Below are 10,171 nucleotides of genomic sequence, written 5' to 3'. Positions count from 1 at the left end.
ACTAAACAGGATCCATGTAGTAGATTTGTAGGACAAAATATGAGTAAGGAAAGGAAAACAAAGAATATATAAAAATAGATTTGGAGAAATACATTAGGTAAAATCTAAAAGACAAGCTAGAAATGTAGGATATTGTAAAGCGTAATATAGAAATACTGAAGAGTGTTAATAATGTGTTATGTGAATAATTTGTGTAAGCCAGCAAGGACGTGAGAAGGGTAAGGGAATAATGATGTTTGTGCAAAGGGTGGGGGTCATATATTTTAATAGTGTGTTTAGTTGGGGAGGTTAGGTCATCTTTGAGCTCATGTAGGTCGCAGCCTGGGACACCGTCCGTTCCCATTGATGCAGTGTTTTTGGCTTTGGAGAGGGCTGTTTTAACCTGAGTGTCTGTGATTTCAGGAACTCTACATTCTTCTGGTATGGTTATGGGCCCTTTTGGGGGTGAGATGAGGGTGAAGTTTGCTCTGAATCTGTCTACCAGGATGTTGGTGATATTGGTCGGTTCAGTGTATTTTGTGCCATTTTGCACTAACTCCGAGCAGATCTGAGCATTGCCACTTAGATTCTTGACATAGCTAAATAATGCCTTGTGGTTACCTTTGGAGTCCTTGGCAATTTTTCTTTCAAAGCTCGCCTTGGATGATTTTATGAGGGATCATAGTTTCTTGCTGATACTGATCAGTGATGTCTTCCCTTTTTGGGATTTTACTCTTTTCTGTGCTAGTTTCCTCCTTCTATTGTATAGCTTGTTTATGGCAGGAGTTCACCAGACTGGCTTCCTTTTCTAGGAGGAGTGAGTCTTGGTTTTGCTTGGGATCACGTCAGTTGCCCTGCTAGACATGGGTCCAGGGAAGTAAATAGTGTGGGAAGAAATAGCCAGGGAATTGTTATGGCTAGGCTTGTATAGGCCCTAGGGCTGATAGCCTAGTACCAACCTATGAACCTATGGCACAATCCATGCATTCTTGCTGGTGCCCATAGAATGTATTAGTAAAGGATTTTGCAGCTTGAACAGCGTTATCCTTCATCATGGGGGCTTTTAAACTTTCCACCTCGGTCTTAAGTAACGTGAAGTTTGCTTTTGAAAAGTTTTTCATGGTGGTTTCCTTGTCCGGGGGTGGGGGCGGAATATGGATATCCAAAGTGATTTGTTTATGGTCTGATCTAACCAGCGAGGGGTTGACCTCCTGTGTGGAACACCGGTCGCTGATGTTGGTAATGACCAGGTCCAATATGTTGTCTCCTCTGGTGGGAGTGTTGACCAGTTGAACCAGGGTGTTTGAGTTTATAAATTCTAGGAAATGTTGGGCAAGGGAGTTAGTACTTGAGTAGTTCTCCAAGTTAATGTTTGGGTAATTGAAATAACCCAATATTAGGGTGTTTGGTAGGACCTTTATGTTTCCCAGTGTTTTCAGAAAGGTGGAATGGGGGTCCTGGTACCTGGTGGGTGATCTGTAGCAAGCTACAATTTGAATTGCAGTTTTGCCTGTTGTTAATTGCACGAGGATGATCTCTGAAACATTGTGCCACTAACCTGGAGGTGTGGGTATCCTTGATGAATATGGATACGTCCCCACCTTTTGTATTTCGGTTTGGGTTCTGTGGCCAAAATGTATGGTATGAGTTGTAGCCTGGTAGTGCTGAGGTGCTCTCTGGAGCCTTAAACCAGGTTTCTGTTACTGCACAGATATCGATGTTCTCCATACTGAGGAGTGCCTCGAGTGCGTGCATTTTGAGGGTTAGACTTCTGGCATTGAGTAACATTACCCTCAGTTTTTTGTTACTTGTGGTATTTAAGGTGGTGGGTTTGTCTTTTGAGCCTTGCCGAAAAAAGGCACTATGGGTGTGGCAAGAGCCTTGGCCAGTATTTGAAAGCCTAAGGGTGACAGGTGCAAGCCGTCTCTAGCGAAGCAGCATGGCTTGTCGAGCATGTCATTCCAGGCAGACAGACACTGGATCCCCTTTGAATGACACCAGAAACTTAGCCAATTGTTGAAATTGAGAATGTTTTCTTTATACCATGGTATAATTCTTGGTAAGAACAGGATGCTACTCAGGGTCAGGGTCATACCGGCCTGGGCTACATGATCAGAGAGCTCTTCCATATCTCTTTTCATGTAGTCTTGGGAGGTATGGCTCAGGTCATTCACACCAACATGGACAATGACAGAGTCATATTTGTACTTGTTCTGGAGTGACCTGAGTGCTTGTGTTATGTGGCGGATCCTGGCACCCAACAGGCAGCTGACAGTAACCTTCTCCTTATTCAGCCTAGTGAATGGGACATCAGTGTACCTGACTACAGAGTCACCTATTACTAGTATGTTGGGTATGTTATTTTGCCTTAAGGGCTGTGATTGCATAGCACACTGGTTTTGTGAAGTATGTGTTTCATGGTTTGAGTTGGGGGGGTGAAGGTTGCTTGGATGTTTGCTTTGGAGGTCTCTGTTGGTTTTGCAGATATTTATTTAGAGCCTCTGAGTATGTTTTCATGTATTTATATGTGGTTTTTGCTGGTGCTGGTTTTAATGGGTCTATGTGAGACTGGTGGAGTGATGCAAGTATTTCCCTTCTCCTCTTGACTGTTTGATCCAGTCTTGGGTTGAGAGAGCTTAGCCTCCAATTTTGCTGTATAATTGCACCTCTCGCATGTATTAGTGTTTGGTGGGATTTAACAGGGTAGGGGAAGAAGGCTTGGGGAGAGAAAGGGTTCAATGGGAATGTAGGATGGTTGTGAGGAAATGAGGTAAGGGTAGAGAGGGGTTTAACTGGTTTTATGTATCGATGACAGGGAGCAGTTTGTTTCAGGGAGGATGGAGTACACTGAATGATGTTTGGCTTCAACACTTTTGATGTATGGTTAGGTTTGTTTTGGAAGGCTTTGTTGGAAGTTTTGGTATGAATGAGGGGGAACAGCCTGGTCAGGCTGGTGGGCGGAGAAGAGAGGCAGGCTTGTCCTTCTTCTGTTCTCCCTCTGATGTTGGATGTTCATTTCAATGAGTTGGGAAAAGAAAGTGAGTGTTTGGATGCTGCTTGATAAGTAAAATAAGCGAGCAGAGGTAAGGACGCTGCTTATTTGGTCAGGGTAAGTGAGATCACACGGCCCTAGTTAACAGTTAAATGGATGTCTATGTTGTGAGTAATAAATAATATCGGTCAATAAAGTTATGTTTATGGAAGTTTAATAAGGGTCATTAAATGTCATTTGCTGTGATGTGGTTATCGAAGGGGACTAGGGCAAATGAGGTTTGGTAACAAACCAATTTGTCCAGGGACATCTTCAGGTGGGGGTTAGGTCGAAATAGTAGTGGGAATTAACAGGGTAGGGGGGAGAAAGGGTTCAATGGGAATGTAGGATGCTTGGGAGGAAATGAGGTAAGGGTAGGGAGGAGTTTAATTGTTTTTATGTAAGTGTAACTGGGTAAGGAATCACATTTTGGCATGAACTTGCTGCCCGCCTTCCCTCCCTTTTTTGTGGAACAGAGGGGATTGAGATTATTTTATAAACTTGGGTAGGTGGAGAAGAGGGGTAGACTTGTCCTTCTTGTTTCCCCCCTCTGGTGCTAGTTGTTCATTTCAATGAGTTGGGAAAAGAAAGTGAGCGTTTAGACGCTGTTTGATAAGTAAAATAAGTGAGTGGAGGTAAGGACGCTGATTTGGTCAGGGTGAGCGAGGTCATGCTATCCTAGTTAACAGTTATATGGATGTTTATGTTGTGATTAATAAATAATATTGATCAATAAAATAATGTTTATGGAAGTTTAATAAAGGTTGTCAAATGTCATTTAGTGTGATGTGTTTATTGAAGGGGACCGTGACAAAAAGGCTAATGTTTTTAGAAAAAAAATCCATTCTTGATTAAACACAAACCTGATGACAGTCATGGAGATTCCTTTTTCTTAGCAAAAATGGAGGAAATGCAATATCAAAATATTAAAGTAAACCTTTAGAAGAAAAGGAATAAATGAAGCAATATCCTCTGTAGCTCACTTGCTAAAGGTTAAACAGCTTATACAAACCATAGCTCGTAGCTTCACGGAGCTTGTAGGTTAGTGTAAATAATGTAATTAATGTGAATAGCTACTGTTCTGTGCAGTATATGTGCTGTTTATGACTGGCTTTGTGATCTGTAGGGGAAATAGACCTAACTGACCTGATCTGTGCTAGAAAAAAACACAAAGTAAAGTCTGATTAAATTGCTAACTGTGTGCTGAATGTACTAATGTCTTCCTATGTCTTACTAGCAGTCCCCTATCCCAGATAACCGATATACTTGTTAATTCTTGCTCCTTGGTTTGTAATAATAGTACTGAACTGCCTCTTACCTAACTATTTATTTTATCTTGCTCTACTCTAATTTCCAGATAGCTCCTCTGATATAAAATCCCAAAAAGTGCTCTCTGACCTAGGAGGACGCTACCCTGCTGAACCCTGCCTGAATACAGTAAACTGAAATCAGCCACTACAAACTGCCAAGATGGAAACTTAATACTGTTCTCCATTTTAAACTGTAAGCTTGCCGACTGGGGTCTAAAGCACCTATAGTTTGTCCCCATTACAAATTGGCTAACTCCCAACCCTAACTAGTCTACCCCTACCCTCTAATAATAGTATCTCTAACCTAAAAACTACCCTAAATTTGTATAAACTTTAACACTTTCACTAAAAATTTTATTAAAAACAGCAAACCTACAGCTAGCATAATTAAGAGCTAAAATACTTACCTTACAGCTCTAGGAAGCCTTAGGAAACAAACCACAGGCTAATAACCAACAAAGGAAACAAAACAAACCAGTCACTCCAGGAAAAATAGGTTTGGTAAAAGCTCAGTTCATTCGGCTGACAAGGATGACTCTGAGGATGACACTTTTTTAGGGAAGCTGGTAAACTTATTGAAATGTTTTTGGCTAGGGGGTATCCTGGTGCACTTATTGAGGAAGTGTATTTTGAGGTGCGAGACAAAAGAAATAGAGGTTTCTATCCCCCTCTACTATGTAATTTTGGGACTAACACCCCTGTAATGGATAAGGAGATTAAAGCTGGAGCTAGTAATTTGTCCCATATTTCTTTTATTACTACATATACCCCTGAATGTTCAAACATTTTCAAAATGTTGAATACATACTGGCATGTTTTTTCTGTTTATAAAGAACTACAAGGGGTTTATAAAGAGGAAGTAAAAATGGTTTACAGAAAAGGGAGATGTTTTAAAGATATATTGAAAACAGTAGGTCAAGACAACAAATGGGTCTCCACAAGTAAGAAAGGTGCCCACAAATGTGGTTCTTGTAATTACTGTAGGTTTTTAATAGAACTTAATGAGGTCTATGTAAATGGAAGGAGGATTTCCATACATTTTTTTAATAATTGTAACACTAGGGACCTTGTTTATTTAGCTTTGTGTAAAAATTGCAATTGTTTTTATGTGGGAAAGACTCAGCGTAGGTTCAAGGAACGCATTTATGAACATTCCCTTGATATTAGAAAGGTTAACATGAATAATGCCCTTGCAAAACATGTTTTTGAGAACAGTGATCACGTTTTTGGGTTTGTTGCCATTGATCATGTTAATAGAAATCCCAGGGGGGGGCCCTTGGAATGAAATTTTAGAGCTTAAAGAGTTGCGATGGCAAATCAGACTCAATACAGGTGTTTTTCCTGGACTCAATGAAAGTATTTCTATTTCAAGTGTTTTAAAGCTGAGATCTTTCTATATTTAATATTTCAATATTTTTATTTGTACATATTTAAATATTCATATGGTTTTGTCTTAATTGCTGATTTTGTATGTGTTTTCATTGGATGTTATTTTACATGTGACTTGTGGGAGGGATATTTAAACTGTTTGGTGATTCATTTCTTTTGTTCTGAGGAAGTCTTGTGGATCTACTTTGACAAAAGTGCTTAACCTGTGTTTGTGCATTAAATTGGTCTATTTTTCCTGGTTTGTTTTGTTTCCTGTGTTGGTTCTAAGCCTTAGGAAACCTTGTAAACTGCAATAGTCCCACTCTGCTGGCCCTAGCTATGCTTGGGCTCACTTTGTTCCCTTCCCTGCCCCCAATTTTCACCCGCCCCAGTACCTCTAAATTTATAGTACAATAGCCACTCCCCCACTTACTAGATCCTATCAGCTTTCATCTGGGATAATTCCTCCCACCCCATTCTTCTACCTACATTGTAATAGCACTTATTAGCTTTCATCTGGCATTCCTCCACCCCCCTTCACCAGGCAAAACAGTTCCTTAACTCACTAGCTGTATCACAAATAATGATATACTCCTCTTTACTACCCCTCTTGCTCACCCTATACCTCCTTACCTTGTATGAAAACCAGTTTCTCATGGGATTTCAGGTCCCGAAAGGACATACTATTACCCCAGCTGTAAATTCCCCCCCTTCAACCATATTTACAGTACTGTGTCCTGTCCAACATCTTGTTCACTCTATCAACACATCAACCCCAGGCACATTAGCTCTAGCTCCAAACACTACCACAAACTTGTAAACAAATTCTTGAAGTTCATCACTAAGTATAGACCTAACCTAATACTTGGTGGTGATATTCACCCCAACCCTGGCCCACCCACTTTAGATATACATACCCCCTCTACTTATAATCTAAGCTATAAACCTACAATTAATAGGCCAACTAACTCTCTCCTAGCCTGTCATCTCAATATTAGAAGCATTAATAACAAGGTACATGAACTGCATGCACTCCTTGCTGTCCACTCCCCTGAGATTCTCTGTTTATCTGAAACCTGGTTAAAACCTAACACTACAGACAATGAAGTGTTACCACCTGGGTACAACATTCACAGGCTGGATTGTGTTTCCAAGAAGGGGGGTGAGGGTAGCTGTACTCTATAAATCAGAGTTGAATGTCACCATAGATGTAATACAACCACCTCAGATTAATAACTCAGAAATTCTTGTCACCAAATTGCAACTTAATAAAAATAAATGCATTAATATCATCTGTATGTACATTCCCCCAGGTAACAGTATATCTACACTTGAAGATACCCTGCACTGGCTATCATGTCACTACCCCCAAGAAGCCCTTATACTTGGAGATTTTAACATAGACTGGGACAGCTGTTCCTCAGAATTCCCAACCACCTATATTAGCCTGCATGCATTTACACAAATCACATCCACCCCTACCAGGATAGGTAAACCAAACCAAAAAGAAAGCATACTTGACTGGGTACTCATAAATAGTCACCCCCAACTGTACACCTCTGGTACCCTCCCTGATGACCTAAGTGATTACCTTCTCACATATATAATTAAGCACAAAGCCATTAACCCACAACAACCCTTACTCAGAAAAGTTAGAAACAAAAAAACTTTGACCCTGCCAAATTCCAACAAGAACTAAACTCATGTAATTGGTCTATTCTAAAACACCTCCCCTTAGAGAAAGCAGTTGTAGACTTTAACAACAAATTCCTTGAGATCCTTGATTTGCATGCACCTGTTCGTTCAAAGAGAGCAAAGGCAAAAACTGAGTCATGGCTTTCTAAAGAGTCTAAACTCAAAATTACTCTTAGAAACAAAGCATGGGCTTTATGGTGTACTACTAAAGACCCCCAAGATCACATTAAATACAGGCAATCTAGGAATGAAACTAAAAAATCCATTCTACAAGACAAAAAAACAATACTACTGTAATTTACAGACAGTAAATCAAAATATTCCAAAGAAGTTTTGGGCAGGTTTAAATAATCTACTACATGCTGGACAAACTTTAACCCATATCCCCGCTGCTACTTTTGATAAACCCCCTGAGGATGTTTCAGACAGTTTTAACTGATTCTTTACTGAAAGAATTCAAGCCTTAGCTAGTCAACTACCTCCTAGCTCCCCTCACGCTGAAAGTACCACCCCTAGAAACCTACTCTTGTTCAACTTCCAACCAGTCGCCACGTCACTTATCCGTACCTTGATCAAAAAATTAAAACCCATTACACTCTCTGCTGATCAACTCCCTGCCAAGTACGTACAAAAATCATCTGATGCTATTGTTTACCCCATCTCAATACTAATCAATCGAACCATAGTAGAAGCTAACATTCCCACTATCCTATGTAATCCCACTTCACAAAGGAGACAGCTCTACTGAATTCTCCAATTATAGGCCAATAGCTATACTCTCTCCACTTCCAAAGATTATGGAAAAATGTATTCATAGACAACTCATGCACCACCTAATCCAGAATCACCTTATGGCAGATACTCAGCATGGCTTCCGACCTCACCACAGCACTACTTCAGCCCTCCTAGCTCTTACCAACACCATAAACCATAATTGCAACAATAATTACATATCCTCAGCCCTCTTCTTGGATCTTTCCAAGGCATTTGATATGGTTGATCACCAAATTTTAATCCTCACCCTGAAACATTCTGTCTAGATACTAAAGTCCTTCAATGGTTTCAATCCTATCTGAATGGTAGACATCAGGCTGTCCTTTGGCAGAACAAACTCTCTAACCTACTACCTAACACCCTTGGAGTACCACAAGGCTCTATACTAGGGCCCCTGCTGTTCTCCATCTTCATTAATGACCTTTATACTGTCATCCCAAAAGTCAGCTTTATCCAATACGCTGATGACTCTACCCTGATTTGCTTGGCCACATCTCCAACAGAGTTATGGTCAGCTACCCAGTCCACCTTTAATACAATAGAAAACTGGCTTTCTGAATGTTGACTGATCCTAAATCCCCCAAAAAATAAAATGCTGTTATTTTCAACAACACTTAGGTCTACTGCTTTCACCTTTACCATAACTGCAAATGATGGCACAATAATCTCTCCTGACCCCTCTACAAAACTATTAGATGTCATTATAGATAACAATCTAAAATTCAACCTGCATGTTAACCAGTCTATCAAAACCATCAATAAAAAACTAGGGTCACTTTACAGAATAAAAGCCTTTCTAACCCTTCCAGCTAAAATTGCCATAGCTCGCTCTCACCTTCTTTCAACTCTTCTGTATGCATCCCCTCTACTCTCTAATTTAAACAAGACTGTCCTTAACAAACTCTCAGTCTGCTACAACCACATTGCCAGGTTTGCCACTGGTCTGCCTTTTAGGACACATCATTGCATCAATCTAAACCAGCTTGGGTAGCTTGAACTACCCAGCCTAATCCAGTATAACCAACTGATTATGGCCTATAAAATCCTTATAATCCGGACAATTCTCCTACACTTAAAAATATTATCACCCCCTATAAGTGTCAGTGCTTACACAAGTGCATGGATCATGCCATCCCTAACAGAACCAAGATGCTATCCTCCAAAAAAAGAAGCCAATCCGGTGGTCCTCTGCCATAATCAAACTTTACAACAGAAGAAAGAAACTTTTGCAAAAAAGAGTAAAATCTCATGACTGGAGGAACACCCTGGTCAAACTCAGTAAGAAGCTGAGATCCCCTAATAAAATCCTCCAAAGTTAGTTACGAAAACAAAATTGCTACTGACTTTAAAGACAATCACAAAGCATTCTATAGCTATGTCAAGAATCTCAATGGCAACACTCAGATCTGCTCTGAGTTACAGCACAATGGCACTAAATATACAGAACCAGCTGATATTGCCAACATCCTGGCAGATAGGTTCAGTGCTAACTTTACCCCCCCTCACCCCCTAGAGGGCCCATCTCTATACCGGAAGAATGCAAAGTTCCTGTAATCACGGCTGCAGAGGTAAAAAACACACTCTCCAAACCCAGAAACACAACATCCATGGGACCTTACAATATCCCAGGCTGCATTCTACATGAACTACAGAATGAACTGGCACCCTACCTAAGTACCATATTCAATCATAGCCTCACCTCAGGCTTTGTGCCCACTGAATGGCGCACCATGACGGTTATCCCACTCCGCAAAGGGGAAGACACGACGGACCCTGGAAACTACCGCCCCATTAGCCTGATGAGCCTGGTCTGCAAGGCCATGGAACGTATCATCATGGAACTCATAAACAAAGACATTGGTAATCTCCAAACTCTGGACCCTACCCAGTTCAGATTTATAAAAGGCAGATCATGCATCCTAAACCTGATTGACTTCTTTGAAGCAGTCACCAAAGCCATAGATGAAGGTAAGGTGGTTCGCACATCTTATCTAGATCTCGCCAAGGCTTTCAA

This window comes from Protopterus annectens, chromosome 9.part0, assembly GCF_019279795.1.
Source record: "Protopterus annectens isolate FY-2018-M chromosome 9.part0, PAN1.0, whole genome shotgun sequence".
Classification (NCBI taxonomy): Eukaryota; Metazoa; Chordata; order Ceratodontiformes; family Protopteridae; genus Protopterus; species Protopterus annectens.
The sequence above is the reverse complement of the archived record's forward strand: the minus strand, read 5'-3'. Positions refer to the sequence as shown.